This window comes from Penaeus chinensis, chromosome 30 (assembly GCF_019202785.1).
Source record: "Penaeus chinensis breed Huanghai No. 1 chromosome 30, ASM1920278v2, whole genome shotgun sequence".
Classification (NCBI taxonomy): domain Eukaryota; kingdom Metazoa; phylum Arthropoda; class Malacostraca; order Decapoda; family Penaeidae; genus Penaeus; species Penaeus chinensis.
This window is the reverse complement of record NC_061848.1, coordinates 7,040,569-7,057,314: the sequence shown is the minus strand read 5'-3', so window position 1 is coordinate 7,057,314 and position 16,746 is coordinate 7,040,569. Positions and strand designations below refer to the sequence as shown.

At 43.6% G+C, this 16,746-nt stretch overlaps 1 protein-coding gene and 1 long non-coding RNA gene across 7 annotated transcripts in view; both read right to left on the bottom strand.

Moving 5' to 3' along the window:
• The window catches only part of LOC125041578 (titin-like), a 284,691-nt gene that overhangs the window by 60,376 nt on the left and 207,569 nt on the right, over positions 1 to 16,746 (bottom strand). The gene's annotated exons all lie outside the window — the stretch shown is intronic.
• Positions 5,015 to 16,746, bottom strand: part of LOC125041579 — an 89,312-nt gene continuing 77,580 nt past the window's right edge. The window contains exon 3 of one of the 2 annotated variants that reach the window (XR_007116298.1): positions 5,015 to 5,136. This is a non-coding gene — a long non-coding RNA (uncharacterized LOC125041579). The remainder of the gene's footprint in view (positions 5,137 to 16,746) is intronic. The other variant, XR_007116299.1, reaches the window with a different exon arrangement.

Below are 16,746 nucleotides of genomic sequence, written 5' to 3'. Positions count from 1 at the left end.
ACGGAATGAATTTATTCTCGACGCTTCCCTTACAACAACAAAATACAAAAAAAAAAAAAAAAAAAAAAAAAGCAAAACAGAGTGAACCTGATCTAAAGAACAGTGTTGAATGTGTCGTCCTCCCATGACTCCTGTCGCTTAACCGTAAGATTAAGTCAAGTTTAGCACTACCTCGCTTCTCACGCTCAAATGAGGGGTTTGTTGGTCACGCTTGTATCGTCTTCACACCGAAATCTAGGCCTATCACATATATAACGTTATGCTTCGTCGAACACATGCGGTGGTGATTGAAGTGAGGGAGAATTGAGGAGGGAAGTGAGGGAGAATTGAGGAGGGAAGGGAAGGAGGAAAGAGGACGGAAGCAGGGAGGGAGGGAAGGAGAATGGAGGGATGAAGAATGGAAGGAGGGAGGGGAAGAGGAAATAGGAATGAAAATGGGAGGGAGGAAGGGGAAGAGGAAATAGGAAGAAAGAAGGTAGGGAAGGAGGATTGGAGGAAGGTAGGGTGGTGGGGAAGGGATGGAGGAACATAGGGGAAGAGGAAGAGGAAGAGAGGAAGGGTGAGATGGAGAAAATGAGAGAAGGAGAGGAGAAAGGCAGAGAAGTAGGAGGAAGAAAAGAGAATAGAGGGAAGAGAGAGAACAGAAAAGAAAAACAAACGAACAACCGCCAAGCGCAACAACCCACGGCACTTCGAAACCACCGGCAATTAAAGAGAAAATGAGGCGAAACTCGAAGGAGCTCCCAAACACGCATTCCCCAAACGCCAATAAAATAAAATAAATTAAAAATAAGATAATATAAAATAAATATAAATTAAAAATAAAACAAAACAAAAGAAAAAGAAAGCAAAAAAGAAAAAGAAAAAAGAAAAAACATTCAAAGCGCCTTCATACCCTCCCTCCCCTAGCATTAACGGGAATTCCACCTGTCCTTAAAGTACACACACACACATTTATTCTCCTGTGAAATTCCATTATTTGCCCCCATGTGTCCCAGGCCGAATACCCCCCCCCCCCCACCCTCAGGCAGCCTTGGTGCCGCTGTTGCCGACTTCCTGTTCGCTCCACTACAGCTTTCTTGCGCGCAGAACGAAGGCACAAGCCGCTGTTAAATGTTATTTTAGGAACATCATATTTTTTTTCTCTCTCTAGCGGGGATTTATAAATTAGATTAATGACACTTTTCCTATTTGATTTAATTTCCGTGTAATTCGATGCGTCTGATCCTATTTACACCATACTTAAAATCTCAAGGACATGGGAAGTTTGCCCCCCTTTCTAAAAAAAGGGACGATTTGAAATACATACACCACCCGTGTTCCAAAAAGTGCAGAAACATGGCAGCTCTGTGTAGGTATGACCATGTGCACTCCAGTACTCTCGCACATTCGCAGGCTGCACACAAGAACACCAGCCTTGCCCTCTTCTCGTAATGCCATGTTGCCGCCGCGACGATGTATTGCTAACTGTAAAGGCGACTGTTTTTTTGAAGTCTTTGGTTGGTCTGTTTACATGTGCAACTCGGAGGGTCTGGAGAGAGGGAGGGAGAAGCAGGGAGGGAAGGAGGGAAGGAGGGAGGGGGGGAGGGAAGGAGGGAGAGGGGGAGGGAAAGAGGGAGGGGGGAGGGAGAGAGGGAGGGGGGAGGGGTGAGGGTGGAGGGAAAGGGAGAGAGAGAGAAAGAAAAGAAGGGAGGAGAGAGAGAGAGAGAGAGAGAGAGAGAGAGAGAGAGAGAGAGAGAGAGAGAGAGAAACCGAAAAAAAAAAACACGAAAAAGAAACAACACAACAAACAAACACAAACACAACAAAACCCAAACGCCCCATCACAACCCACACAAACCAACCACGAGGAGAAGAGAGGAGATGAAGAAGAAGAACCCGCCACGCCACCACCACCAACACCACCACCACCACCACCACTCTCCATCACCGCATACAAACCCTCCCACTATTTGGCGTTGTTGTCACCAGCAGGCCATAACACGGGCGCAGCAGATGGTCGCGCCACATGACTGCTCCTTGACAACCGGAGGAGTACATCCTTGAGTACTGACACTAGCGTACACTCGGGTCACTTAGCTGTTGCACGAACCGATTGCAAATACGAGCACGAAGGAGTAATCAGTATCTAAGCGTGTCTTTTCGGGTGTTCGGATCGCTGGCAGAGCCGTTAACTGAACTGGTGTTCGGCGCGCTAGTATAAATAATGGATTCGTGTCGCTGAGTTTGTATTGTGTATGCGTTTATCCATTTTATCATATTTTATTTTATTTATTAACATTATCATTGTTTTACTTTTTGAGGAATATATCAGTTGTGTTTGCTTAAACTTAACACAAATTCACTATAAAAAGCAGATACAGTTAAATATATACGTATGTATATATGTAAATATATATATAGATATATTTATATATATATATATGTGTGTGTGTGTGTGTGTGTGTGTGTATTACATATCTTCTATCCTTATTCCATCTTTCCTTTCAAATATCACTACTTAGAACGCAACGAAAAAAACAAAAAAAAAACAACACTCATTAAAATCCCCCTCCCCCACCGACCCACCACACACACACACACACACACTACACAATAAACCAAACACCGACTCCCAACACAAACACACACGCACCGGCAGTAGCACACGAGTCCAAGAGGTCGTATGGTAGGACGATCAGTCTGTTCGGCGACGCGCTTGTGGCCGGACCGAGTAGAGCCGCCCTTGCGCACGCCTCACTGCGGACAGTTAGATTAGGGGGCCGCCTCTCTCTCTCTCCCCCCTCCTCCCCTGCGCCGTACGAGACATATTAATACGCATTCCATTCTGTTTTTTACCTACTTCTTTGTCCCTCTCTCTCTTAGGATCTCTGTTTATCTGCCTGCTTGTCTTGGTCTCTATCTGTCGGTCTGTCTCTGTTTTCGTCTCTCTCCCTCTAATTCTCTAACTCTCTCTCTCTCTCTCTCTCTCTCTCTCTCTCTCTCTCTCTCTCTCTCTCTCTCTCTCTCTCTCTCTCTCTCTCTCTCTGTTGATTTTCAGTCTATTGCGAGTCTAATGCACTACTTACTTGTATTACGAAAGAGCCAATTGTTATGATGGGAAAAAGGTTAAGAAACATGAGAAAAAATGATGTGAGAAAGGGAGTGAAAGACGATGGCGGGGTGGGGGGTGGAGGAGATGTGGAGAGAAGAAAGGAGGGCAAGAGAGAAGGATAGAGAGACATGGAAAAAGGAAGGGAAAGAAAGACAGGGAGATATCAAAGGAATTAGACATACTCGCAGCGATAGAAAGAATATGAGAGAAAAAGAGAGAGAATGAGAAAGAAAGACAGAGAGAGAGAGAGAGAGAGAGAGAGAGAGAGAGAGAGAGAGAGAGAGAGAGAGAGAGAGAGAGAGAGAGAGAGAGAGAGAGAACCGATCGATAGATAGATAGATAGAGAGAGAAGAAACAATTGGAACAAATCCGTTCCGATCACTTGATGCTAATGGTGACTAAAAGGCGGTCGAGTATGTAGGTTTTACGTATGCTTCTCAAGTTACTCTGTCCATAACTTAACATACTTTTTGCCGTGAGAGAGAGGGGGTGAGGCGTTAAAGAGGGGGGGAGGGAGGGTAGGAGATACAGAGAGAGGGAGGGGGGGAGAGATAGACAGAGGAAGAGGAGGAGAGATAGAGAGAGGGAGGGGAGATAGAGAGAGGGAAGGGAGGAGAGAGAGTGAAGGGAGGAGAGAGAGAGTAAGGGTAAGGTGTGAAAGAGAAAGAGAAAGAGAAAGAGAGAGAGAGAGAGAGAGAGAGACATAGATGACAGAAAACGGAAGATAAGTATGAGTAAGTATAAATGCTTTCAAGCATAACATATTATAGTACAGAACACAAAAAAATATAGTACAATAATATCTCATATTTCAAAAGAATCTTATATTTCAAAGTTTCACCCACAGTGAAGTATAGAATGGAAGAAAAAACGTAGAACAAGGTCTCTATAAATCCATAACTTGCGACAATACGAAGTGAATGAATAGTAACAGCGTGTAGTGACGTGTCATCTATAAAACAAAAGCGAAACGCCACGATCTGTAACCGCGCATTTCATAAACACATTTCTACTTCTCAGGCCAATAAAACTATTCGGAACGTGAGAAGTGGATGTGGTAATACATTGGTAAAAATATACAGCGTAAACACTTACTAGTTTTTCCACAAGAATCTTTTTTTTTAATGAGTCAGAGAAATATTTACGCTCGTATGGTCGACTTGACATGGCGGAAAGATGGCGTCAGGCGAGAACCAGGCACATGGCGCTACCTCTGCCACATAAAGGGGGTCTAATGAGCCTCCCTACTTGAACAATTCTAAGAAAAACGACCGAAAAAAATGCAAAGTAAGCAACACTCACAAACATTCAACACAATAATACACTCTCTAGCATAAAACACGGCACACAACACAAATCAACATTTCTGCAACTCACGACAAGGCTCGTTACGGAGAAATAAAACATCATCCCGCGGTAGACAACGGTCCACAAAGTCGATTCTCCTGGGAAACGACAAGGGGAGACTGACCCTTAACAGCAACCGAGCGTAAAACACCAATCACCTAGATGTCTTAAGTACGGCATTTTCGTCCGGCATCTATGGGAAAGAAGCGCGATATACGACAATGTATACGGCAACTCGCGCGGTATGTACGATGAATTCTAACCGGAAAGATGTTACAATCAATAAATCGTCGGTATATGTCGTTGGTAAATTACAGACCACAAATCCAAACCGCTAACCAGACATATATATTCTTATAAATCAACTTAAAAAAAAAAAAAAACACCAATTCCTTTCAACACGAAAATGGACTTCCACCATTTCACAACCCCCTCCCCCCTCCCCCCCCCACACAGACACATTCCTAACCACTACATATTTTACACGTATTTGACAAATCTGCCAATCCCTTTACCGAACAGAAAACAAACCAAGAATTATTCGGATCATTTCTTACCGACCCGTTGGAGTCTCCGCGCCGACCGAGTGAAAACGCCGATAATATTATGCTGTAAAGACTTCTATTTCATTTTTAACATACCCGGAGATGTGTCTTTTTTTCTCGTACTGCTGCCGAAAAGTTCCGATTTCTTACCTGAAAGCAGAGAGAAAAATGTGAGTTAAGCATGAAAGCAACAATAACAATATGAATGAAATAAACCGAAAATGTGTAATAATAATACTTGTAATAGTATTTTTTTAATTATCATAATCATAATGATAACAATAACAATAATGGTAATGATGATAATAATAATAATAATAATAGTAATAATAATAATAATAATAATAATAATAATAATAAAAAAGATTAAATACTATATGTTAGCGGAAAAAAGGCATCATCTCAAGTCACAAATATCATGACAAACAAACAATGACAAGATAAATTCTCCTGAAGATGCCATTCATTCCATCACAAACAAACAATTATCCGAAATATTTTCAAGAAGATCCTGCGCATTCAACCCAAACAAATGAAACGTCATCCCCTACGTCATCGTCTACGTCATCCCCTACGTCATCGTCTACGTCATCGTCTACGTCATTAGCCAGACCATCCTGGGACACAATCAATGTCACGCTTAATGAGTAAATATTTGTAAAGACGAGATGAAGAGAAAAAGGAGGATGAGAATGCGAGAATGAGTGAGGGCGGGGAGGGAGGGGGAAGGAGGGAGAGAGAGAGAGGGAAAAGAAAGATGGGGGGAAGGAGGAAGAGAGAAAGAGAAAGAGAGAAAGAGAGAAAGAGAGAGAAAGAGAGAGAGAGAGAGAGAGAGAGAGAGAGAGAGAGAGAGAGAGAGAGAGAGAGAGAGAGAGAGAGAGAGAGAGAGAGAGAAAGAGAGAGAAAAGAAAGAAAATCCAAGTTAAGAAACGCACTGGAGTCGAGTCATTATGCAAATGACCCTCGCATTAGCCTTCAGCCAAGTGCAATTAAGGGCGAGTTTCAGGGCCAGGACCGTTACGCCAGGTCCTAGGTGACCGAAAGGACCTGAAGCCTCGAGATCGTCAAGCCTCGGGCAAGAACGTGACATGACACTGTGATTGACACTCGGTACGGCACTCCGCTTGGCACTCGCCTGACACTTGGATTGACACTGATTGAGACTACGTTCAGGGCCTGACATTTTCCCCGATTGACATCCGAAGTGACAATCAAAATGACACGCCGGGAATAATAAACCCATGCTTGCCCCTGGGACTGACACTTGCCTTGCCCCTCGGAATGACACAGCGTGACACTTGACTTGACACGGGTTGACACATAGATTTGCACGACGTGACACTTGGCTTGACACTCGCCGTGACATCCAGGCGTCACGGGCAAACCTCGGCCTTCACGGAATGGAGTTGTCATGTCTTTCCGTGAAATTTCGTGATCGGGAGAAGGGGGGAGGGGGGAGGGTGGCGTCCGTCCTCGACTTATTTCTAGACAAAATAAAAAGCTTTTACTTCCTGATTTTTTTGTCTAACTATACTTTTTGTATTAACCACTCCAGCTAATAGAAAACAAACCATCCGTGGATTATTTCTTACTATCCCCATCTTCCTTTTCTCCACCTCCTCCTCCTCCTCTTCTTTCTCTTCTCCTCCTAATCTTCCTCTTCCTCTTCTCCAATCCTCTTCTTCCTCTTCCTCTTCCTCCTGTTCCGCCCCGAGGAAGGAAGCCTCGCCGACCTGCTTCGAGAGACCCTGCATGCCATCAACAACTCATCTCTTCCTTTCCCAATTATCAGCAAAGGTCGACCGCAGTAATGTGACCTCTGACCTCGGCTGCCACGGCAAACGAGGGCACAACAAGCACGCCGGTGACCCCTGATCACCTCCTCTGACATCTACCGTGTGGGAATCGCTCGAACGCACGCACACATGCACGCACGTCCAATCATAGTCGGTGCCATCGGCTAACTAACGGCATAGGAAGATGTTTTCCAAGTCAGATCCTTGTCTCCGGGTCACTTCCTCCTTCCTTCTTCTCTTTCCGCCCCCCCCCCCTAAGCTATCTCCTTCTCTTCCTACTTCACACCTCCCCTTCCTCCGAGCCTTCTCCTATCTCTCTTATTCTTACTTTCCTCATCGCCTTTCTCCGCCTCCTCCTCCCTTTCCTATTTCCTCCGTTTCCCCATTTCTCTCTCACCTCCTTCACCCCCTTTCGCATCCCTAGGCTCATCTCCCAGCTATTGATCTGTCATATCACGTGACGTTGGCGTAGTTATGGGAATAGGCCGAGGGGGGAGGGGGGAGGGGCCTGAGAGTGCGTGTGTGTGTGTGTGTAGGGGGGGAGGGGGCTGAGAGTGCGTGTGTGTAGAGGGGGGGGGGCGGTTTATGTAGAGAAGAAGGATAGGAGGGAGGGAGGGGGGTGAAGGAGAGAAGGGAATGGCTGAGAGGGGGGGAGAGGGGGGTAAAGGTGGGAGAGAGGGTAGATGAGAAGGCCGAATGGGGGGTGTAAGAGGGTGAATGAATGGGGGTTACAGGGGGGAGGGGGAGTGACAGCCCTTTTATGAACTGTTAAAAGCTCCTTTGGGTTACGCCTTCCCCGTCACCGCAACCATTGCATTTGCCACACAACCGGTATATGAATGAACCTTTCTTTCAAATTCTGAAAAAGCAACAATTATTTTTTTATCTTTTTTTTAATCTATAAAGTGTGTGATATTTACCACTGCCACTGCCAAAATATGAAAAAAACTTTTTGGAAATGTTCTCAAAACATCATTTTCTCCTTTAAAAACTGTAACTTTTAAATATTCTAAAAGCAATATATATATATTTTTTGAAATCTATAATATATGTAGGATATTTACAACTACCGTCACGATATATGAACAGAACTGTTTTAAAATTCTAAAAGCAACATTTTCTATAGGCAAGACATTCCCTTTTTCTAAAAATTTCTATGACTTTTTTATATTCTGTCTGTCTGTCTCGATCTATGATGTGTAGGACATTCCCCACTTCCACACCGACATACGAACAAAACCCTTTTTTCCAAAATCTAAAACCAACACACTTCCCTTTCTTAACATTTCTACAACGTATAAAATATTTACCGAAAAAAGCAACGCCATGAGACCGTTAGGCCGCAGCTCCGTCGTCATTATTACGTCAGTCACTATGAATTCCCGTCAATACAACTACCCGTTATCATTCGTTGTTTTTTCTCGTTTTAGATCATGGCTTATACTGACGTGTGATCATTATCTTATATAAAAAAAGGATGTTCGGAAGTTAGATGAGATGTCACACACGTATGCACGCACGCATGGGCGCACACACTTACTGACTCATTCACTCACACCAATCACACACACACACACTCACTCACTCACACACACACACACACACATACACACACACACACACACACACACACATAGCCACACACACACACACACACACACACACACACAAACACTCACTCACTCACTCACTCTCTCTCTCTCACACAAACGCAAACACACATACACACTTAACCCCCCTCCCCCCACACACACCTCCCAATAAACAAAACTCAGAAACAGTTATCCATAATATCACCGTATTACCGCATATATAGCCATCGATACCAGACGAAGATCAGTCGAATCGTGATACTCCTGCCGTTGCAACTGATGCGCATGCAATGACGGGCGTTTCTGCATGTCGATGCACCCAACGCTAAAGTCAAGTCCAGGGAGGAATGTCTTGCAAGATGCTTTTATTTTGAGATCACAGATATGCCATTTTATTGTCTCTTCTTTTGTTTTGTTTTTGTGTAGAACTAAAAGGAATGACGAAAATAGGGAGAAGGAAATTAAATAAAAAGGATAAAATCATACAGTGAAGATATTGCAAAACAAAAAGATGGCGGCACATTTTAAAGGATTCTTCTTTCATTTCTAAACCCTAACCCTAAACCTCCCTCCCCTTCCCCTTTCCATCTACCCCGTTCCCTTCCTATCTACTACCCCTTACCTTCCTATCTACCCTTATCCCTACCTCTCCTCCTCCCTTCCCCTTCCCCTTCCTATCCACCCCCACCCCTACCCCTATCCCTTCCCCTTCCCATCTATCCCTACCCCTTCCCCTTCCTATCAACCCCTTCCCCTTCCTATTAACCCCTACCCCTCCTCTTCCCCTCCCTCCCCCTCCCCCCCCGCCCTCCGCATAACCTGTTTGACACCAGTGCTGCTTACCCGTAGCAGTAACGGTCGGAGTGTTCAACCTTGAGACCGGCGCATTAACCTGGCACAAGACGCCCGTGTGACTCGTCGACTTCCACCAAACTCTCCGTGATTGCGAAGCCAAAACAAAGCACGATCGATCAGCGTCGCGGAGGACATGTTGAACAAACAAAAAAACAAAAAAAAGGAGAGGGCAGGGGAGGGGAGGGGAGAAGAGATGGCGTGTGTTGGGAAGAGAGGAGGGGAAGGGAGAAGAGGTGTAGGTGGGAAGGGAGGAGGGGAAGGGAGAGAAGAGGGTAGGAGAGAAGAGGTGGGGTGTAGGGAGTGGAGGGGTGAGGGAAGGGGAGGGGGGTAAGAAACAGGGGCTATATCACTTTGAGAAGTTTCTTTAAGGTGTCAAACATAAGGAACAATCAATACGAAGATAAAAAGTGAAGGAAGACGAGACGATAATGGGTAAAAGGGGGAGAAGAGATACTGGAGAGATAAACCAATGGGTTAAAAGGAGAGACGAGATAATGGGAAGAAGGGAGAAAACGAGACGATAGAAATAACGGAATAACAGGAAAGAGAGAGAGAAAAAAAAACAAGGAAAAGAAAGAAAGAAAAAAAACAAGACAAGATCGACAACCGAACAAAAAAACAACAACAAAAAACCAAACACCACCGCACCACCACACAACATCCTCCCAACCAAACACCCGAGCGCCACCTACAGGAAGGCACGCAACCTCCCAGACTTCATGACCTCGAGGTTGCAGCATCCTGAAGGTGAGATTCCAACCCCAGACGCGGCCCTTTAAGGATGTGTGAACCGCCGGGACGCCATTCAGGGGGCATGACCTGCCTGGGGAAGTGAAGCGGCGGAGTGGCAGTCGAGTCTACTGAACTTTGTGGATCCAGTCGGTGGAGAAATGCCTCAGCCCAGATCGTGATGTAATACGGGTCTGCGTTGGGAAATGTTGCTCCCTGTTTAGTCCTGTTTGTTTTGACGGCCTTGTGCGTTATGGAAAATGATTAAAGGAAAGAATGTCATAAAGTAAGGGAAAAAAAAAGAAAAGGAAGAATTAGGTTAAATCAAATTATATTATCCTGAAGATTAAAGAAACGAATGAAAGAAAGAACGAAAGGAAAAAATATAAAATCCTCGACATAATAAATCCCCTAAACCAAGAAAAAATGGAAGAAAATTAGGAGAAAGAACAGGGGGAAAAAATCCACATTTTAAATCCTCCCCAAAAAGGAGAAAAGAGAGAGAGAGAGAGAGAGAGAGAGAGAGAGAGAGAAAACACGAACAAATCTCCCTACAACATAACTTCCCCGAAAAGAAAGAAAGAAAGAAAAAGAAAAGAAAAGAAAAGAAAAACAAAAGAATAGAAAAGAAAAGAAAAGAAAAAAACACTCCAGCAAGACCGAGCGGAAACACACACAAACCGAGAGGCAAATTGCATGACGTAAAACCTTTGCCTTTATGTTAACAGGTCACAAAAGGTCAAAGGTTAAGACTAACAAGCCGGGAGCATCTCTCATCGCTGTCGGGAGTCTCACCTTATACCCACCTTATAGTCACCTTATACCTGCATAAAACTAGTCTTATAATTACCAAATGCTCCATGTTCACCTAGTACCAGCCTGATACTCACCTGCGAGTCGCCTTATATTCTCCTAATACCCACTGAATACTCACCTAATATCTCCTTATATTCCCTTAGTAACAGCCTGATAGTCATCTAAAACCCAGTGAAGACTCACCTCATACCCGTCTAACATCCACCTACTACCCGGCTAACAATCCCCTAATACTCACCAAATACCTGCCTAATATTCACCTTATACCCCCCCAAAAAAAAACAAAAAAGATAATAAAAAAAAAAATAAATAAAGATTCATAAAAAAATAATATTTCTTCCATTCGGCTCACGCTCCATACACATATAGGCCTATATAACTCACCCACCAATTTCCGTAAATTGTAATGAAGGCTTATATTCCCCAATCAAATTTCCCATTTTCCCTTCTCGTCAACACAAAACGCCCATTTCTCTCCCCCAACACACGAACACACAACAACGGGCGTGACCTTCCCTCCCCCACCTACCCCCACCCCCACGCCCACCCCCACCCCCACCCACGCCCACCCACACCCGCCCACCACGCACCAGCACGAACTGCATGGGCGTGTCTCCGACCCCCACCCCCCAGCCCCCACCCACCCCCGCCGCCCACGCCTCGCCAAACGCATAATTAACGCAACGAAGTCATTTCGAGAGCGAGGTGTTACGTCATGAAGAAAATTTTCTTCCCTTTAGGCTAGAGTGAGATGTTATCATTATTATCATTATCAATATTATTATTATTGTTATAATTCTCGTTATTATTACTATCATTGTCATATTATTATTATTATTATTATTATTATTATTTTTATTATAGTTATTATCGCCTACATGTTATCTTTATAACAATCAATATCATATTATCTTCATAATTATCACTATCAATGTTGTCATTATAATAATCTCAATTATATATCTCATACGATTAATACTATAGTATTTTACATATATTCTGCTTTAGTTTCCATTTTCTTCATATGTTTTTTTGCCGATATAAATTCTTACATTATACCAATTTATATATTCACGGCTAACATTACACAACCTAAAATAAAAAGATTTAATATCTTTCAACACTTCCAAAATCTAGTTCAATCACATCTATAATTTAATTTCCATTCGGGTGACCAGCGCGTGTGCGAAATGATAAGCGCTTTACGTAATCTTTATAACTTGACATTAATACAGCTTGTCAAACCGGGAAAATCTAATATTACTATCATTTTTGTGGAATGTCATGATATGTTCCGAAAAAAATATAGAAAAAAGAAAACAAAATTGGCGAAGGTACATAAATTCTCTCGAAATCCTGAAATATATACACGCAAAAAACTAACTTGAATTTGGAATCCGGGTTTGAAGCCTCTATACCTTCGCAAAAAAAGAAAAAAACAAAAACAAATACAGACACAGACACACACACACACACACACACACACACACACACACACACACACACACACACACACACACACACACACACACACACATAAAGATGAATTCAGTTCCGCACCGATTATCTAAACCTCTAATTTTCTCTTCCTTTTTATGCCGCCTTCCTAGACAATAAAATGACGTTGATTGCATAAGCCTCCAATTTTATGTTTTTCCTTATATCGGCCCCTTAAAAAAAAAAAAAAAAAAGGAAGAGAAAAAATACCAACGATGATTATGTCAATCTTTAATTTCCTTTTTTTCATGTCCCCCCCAAAAAAAAGAGGAAAGAGAGAAAGAAAGAAAGAAGAAGAAAAAAACGACAAAACCTCAGAAAAAAAATCATCTATTTATTTTTTTCCAATGTGGCTGAAAAAATGACACGTCATGACCCCTTTATGCCAGTCTCCATAATTACGGATGCTGCTGCGGAAGTTCAAGTGACTGTCACATGCCAGTGGAGACTGACGACCCCGTGACCCCCCTCTCCTCTCCCCCTTTACCCCCCCCTGTCTCCTCTCACACTTACCCCTTTTCCCTTTCCCTTCCCCTTTCTTTTTCCCTCCCTTCCCCCCTCTCTCTCTCTTTCTCTTTCTCTCTCTCTCTCTCTCTCTCTCTCTCTCTCTCTCTCTCTCTCTCTCTCTCTCTCTCTCTCTCTCTCTCTCTCTCTCTCTCTCTCTAGCTCTCTCTAATACCCTCTTCGTCGTCCACCTCTCCTTTCATCACTTTCCCTTCCCCCATCTCTCCTCCCCCCCTTGCTCTCTCTCCCTTCCTTCCTACCCTGTCTCCCCTTCTCTTGTCCCTTATCTATTCCGCCTTATACCTCTCTCTCTCTCCCGCTCCCCTTTGCCCGTTAATGGGGAAAAGAGGGGGATAGAATGAAAAGAAGAAAGAGGAAGAAGAAAAAGAAAGTGATGGGGTGAAGAAGAAGGCAGGAGGAAAGAACGAAACGAGAATGAAGATTGGGAATAAGGGGAGACGAAATTAAGACAAGGAAACAAACCGCTGGAGAGAAGAAAGAAACCAGATGACGGGGAGACGAGGCAGACAAGATAATGGAAAGAACATAAAAAAAAAAAAAAAGAACCCGAGATGACATACGAGAAACAGACACAGTACAGAAGATAGATGACAGAATAAGGAGACAAATAAATGAAGGGGGGGGGGGGGAGATCGAGAAATGGGGAGATAAACGAATGAGGGAGGAGGAATAAATCGAGAAATAGGAAGACAAACGAATGAGGGAAGAGGAATACATCGAGAAACAGGAAGACAAACGAATGAGGGAGGAGGAATAAATGGAGAAATGGGGACATAAATTAATGAGCGGGGGAGAGGGAGATGTGATGACTGGTAGATGTGATGAGGTAGATGAGGCGAGGCGTTCTGTAATGAGCGTAGATGCCCCGAGGGAAGATGATTTTATTGGGCGTGGGCGCCGTAAGCGGACGCTCGAACCTCACAAATGACAAATAATAAATTAGGTTGGAGTGAAAGAGAGAGAGAGAGAGAGAGAGAGAGAGAGAGAGAGAGAGAGAGAGAGAGAGAGAGAGAGAGAGAGAGAGAGAGAGATAAAGAGAGAGAGAGAGAGAAAAGAGAGAGAGATGAAAAGGAAAGATAGGTAGAGAAAGAAAGGAAGACACAGAATACTTTCCAACATAAAAAATGAAAAAACAGACACCCCCTTTCGCTCGCCATCTTGCCCAGGGGGGAATGACAAAGGAAAAGTGGAAGAGGAGGAGGAGGAGGAGGAGGAGGAGGAGGAGGAGGAGGAGGAGGAGGAAGGAGAGAAGGAGGAGGAGGAAAAGGAAGAGGAAGAGGAGGAGGAGGAAGAAGAAGAGAAGGAGGAAGATAAAGAGGAGGAGGAAGACTAAGAATAATAATAAGAGGAATAATAATAATAATAATAATAATAAGAAGAAGAAGAAAAATAAATATAATAAAAAGGCACAGAAAGAAGAGGAAGAGGAGGTCACGTGATCGAAGCATTAAGCCCGACGAGTCTCAATGAATTTACTGTTATAGGGAGGGCGAGACCAGATGTCCTGATGTGTCTCTAATCAAACCTCGAATCGATTTACGGTACCATCTCCCGTGTCAAGAGCCAGAATTTTACGGTACACGTGGATGAGCCTGAGTCAACTACCTTTGTGCCATCCATCAGTTTGGTCGCGTCGAGCGGAGGCCTCAAAAAATAAAATAAAAAATACCCACAATGTAAACACCAACCTTATGCTAATCGCTACACCTTTTTTAACAAGCCATAACCAAAAAATGAAGTTATTCTAACACGAAAGAACATCGGTGTTGCGAACATTTTTACACAGCGCATTTGGGTATACAAGAACGCTTTTCCCGCGGAAAAATACCGCATTTTGAACTCCTTTCTCCCCGCGTAAATTTACAACAGCTTCGTACCATTACCCACGTCTTAAACATGGGTCATTCTGGGTTTATGAGGCCCCGAAGAAAATGTTCTTCTGAGAAAGTAGCAAATCAACACCGACTAAGAACTGCAGGTAATGTGTTCAGTGCGAATGGAAATTGTTCTTCAGAAAGCTTCGGTGTGACTGTATTTCGACACGCTGTGTGATGTAAGTCTTGCAGAGCTCAAAATGAATTGATGAATAAATGGATGAATAGGTGAATGCATGAATTAATTATTAATATTAATTTATTCATTGTACTGTATCTATTTATACATTACACAGACAGGTACAGTAAATGTGCCAATCGCAACACATAGATAACAGACAAATACACTTCAAAATATTAATACGCATTTAATAAAAACAACAAACAAAATTATGAAAAACTTAGTCGAAACTGAACTAAATAAATACTAACACTCGATTTTAACAACTATAGGAAAATAAGAGGAAGGCGAAGAAGGGGAAGAAAAGAAGTAGAAGAAAAAAGTGACAACCCCGTTATTAGATTTGACAGAAACTTTCCAATGTTTAAATATTCCGATTTAACAGCACTCCTTCCTCCAAAGGATTTCAGTTTGCGGCCTCACCCCCCCCCCCCCTCTCTCTCTCACTCTCTCGCTCTCACTCTCTCGTTTTCTCCATCTCCCTCTTACTCACTCTCTCTCTCTGTTCCTTACTCACTCACTCACCCCCCCCTCTCTCTCTCTCTCTCTTTCCTTCTCTCTCTCTCTCTCTCTCTCTCTCTCTCTCTCTCTCTCTCTCTCTCTCTCTCTCTCTCTCTCTCTCTCTCTCTCTCTCTCTCTCCCTCTGTCTCTCTAAATAAGCATAATGACCTTCAATAATGGGATTGAGGATGTGTACAGCCGAGTGAGTGTTTCCATTCACTTTTCCTCTTTGTTTGCCATTTCACTATTATCCTTATTATTAAGATCATTATCATTATATTATTAATATTATCACTATTATCATGAGCATTATTATTATTGTTATTACTATCATCATCACCATCATCATTAGTATTATTATTATGATTATTATTACCATTTATGTCACAACGAACATTATATCTTTCTAATCTATCTATCTATCTATCTATCTATTTAGCTACATGTGTGTGGTAGATAAATGGCTTGACAGACAGACAGGAACACGCTCACAAGCAGCTTATATACACAAAATTTCCTGCTAGTCCCAAGGGATAATAACCTGTCACCTGAATATCCTGATTAATGGCAGGATACCTGTATAACGCGGCCATTCTCCCCCCCCCCCCCTTAATTCCCTGACCCCCATCCACCTCTCCCACGCCCATCCCCCCACACGGGCGTTGTCTCAGGTGTAATAACCGTCCTAGCCTGAGTCAAGATCACTTCTCACGCGGCATTGAAGTCACACACACACGGGTCGGGATGAAGATGTCTGTACCTGTCTGTTCTTTCTCCCCCACCCACCCCGTTTTTTTTTTCTTCTTTCACATTATAACCTATTTCTTCATCCTAACCACGTCCTCTTATCATTCGGATTTTATCAACAACGCATGTCATCATAAAATGAATGCATATCATTAAGAACATCGCATCTAGACCAAGGTCGACGGTTGAAAGACGAAACAAAGACAACGGATACGAACACCTTAGCCAGCGGCGGTTGGCGATGATGGATGCACGAGTGGAAGAAGAGAGTTTATGCTCGTTCAGGGGCTCCTCTTAAGTTGGAGGGAAACTTCCTTACGCTCATGGCCGGGCCCGTCGAGGAATTGCGCTTATTAAAAAGCCTGTGAACTCCGCGGAAGAGAGGGTAAGCGCTGTCATCCTGCTGCGAGTGAGTTACGCCGCGCGCAGTAACGGTTGGCGCGAAGATGAGGCTTCGCTTTGGATCAACAGGTTGCATCGGCGGCGCTCCCTTCCACGACCCTTTGTTTCCACGCGGACTCGGCCCCGGGAGGGAGGGAGGGAGGGAGGGAGGGAGGGAGGGAGGGAGGGAGAGAGAGAGAGAGAGAGAGAGAGAGAGAGAGAGAGAGAGAGAGAGAGAGAGAGAGAGAGAGAGAGAGAGAGAGAGA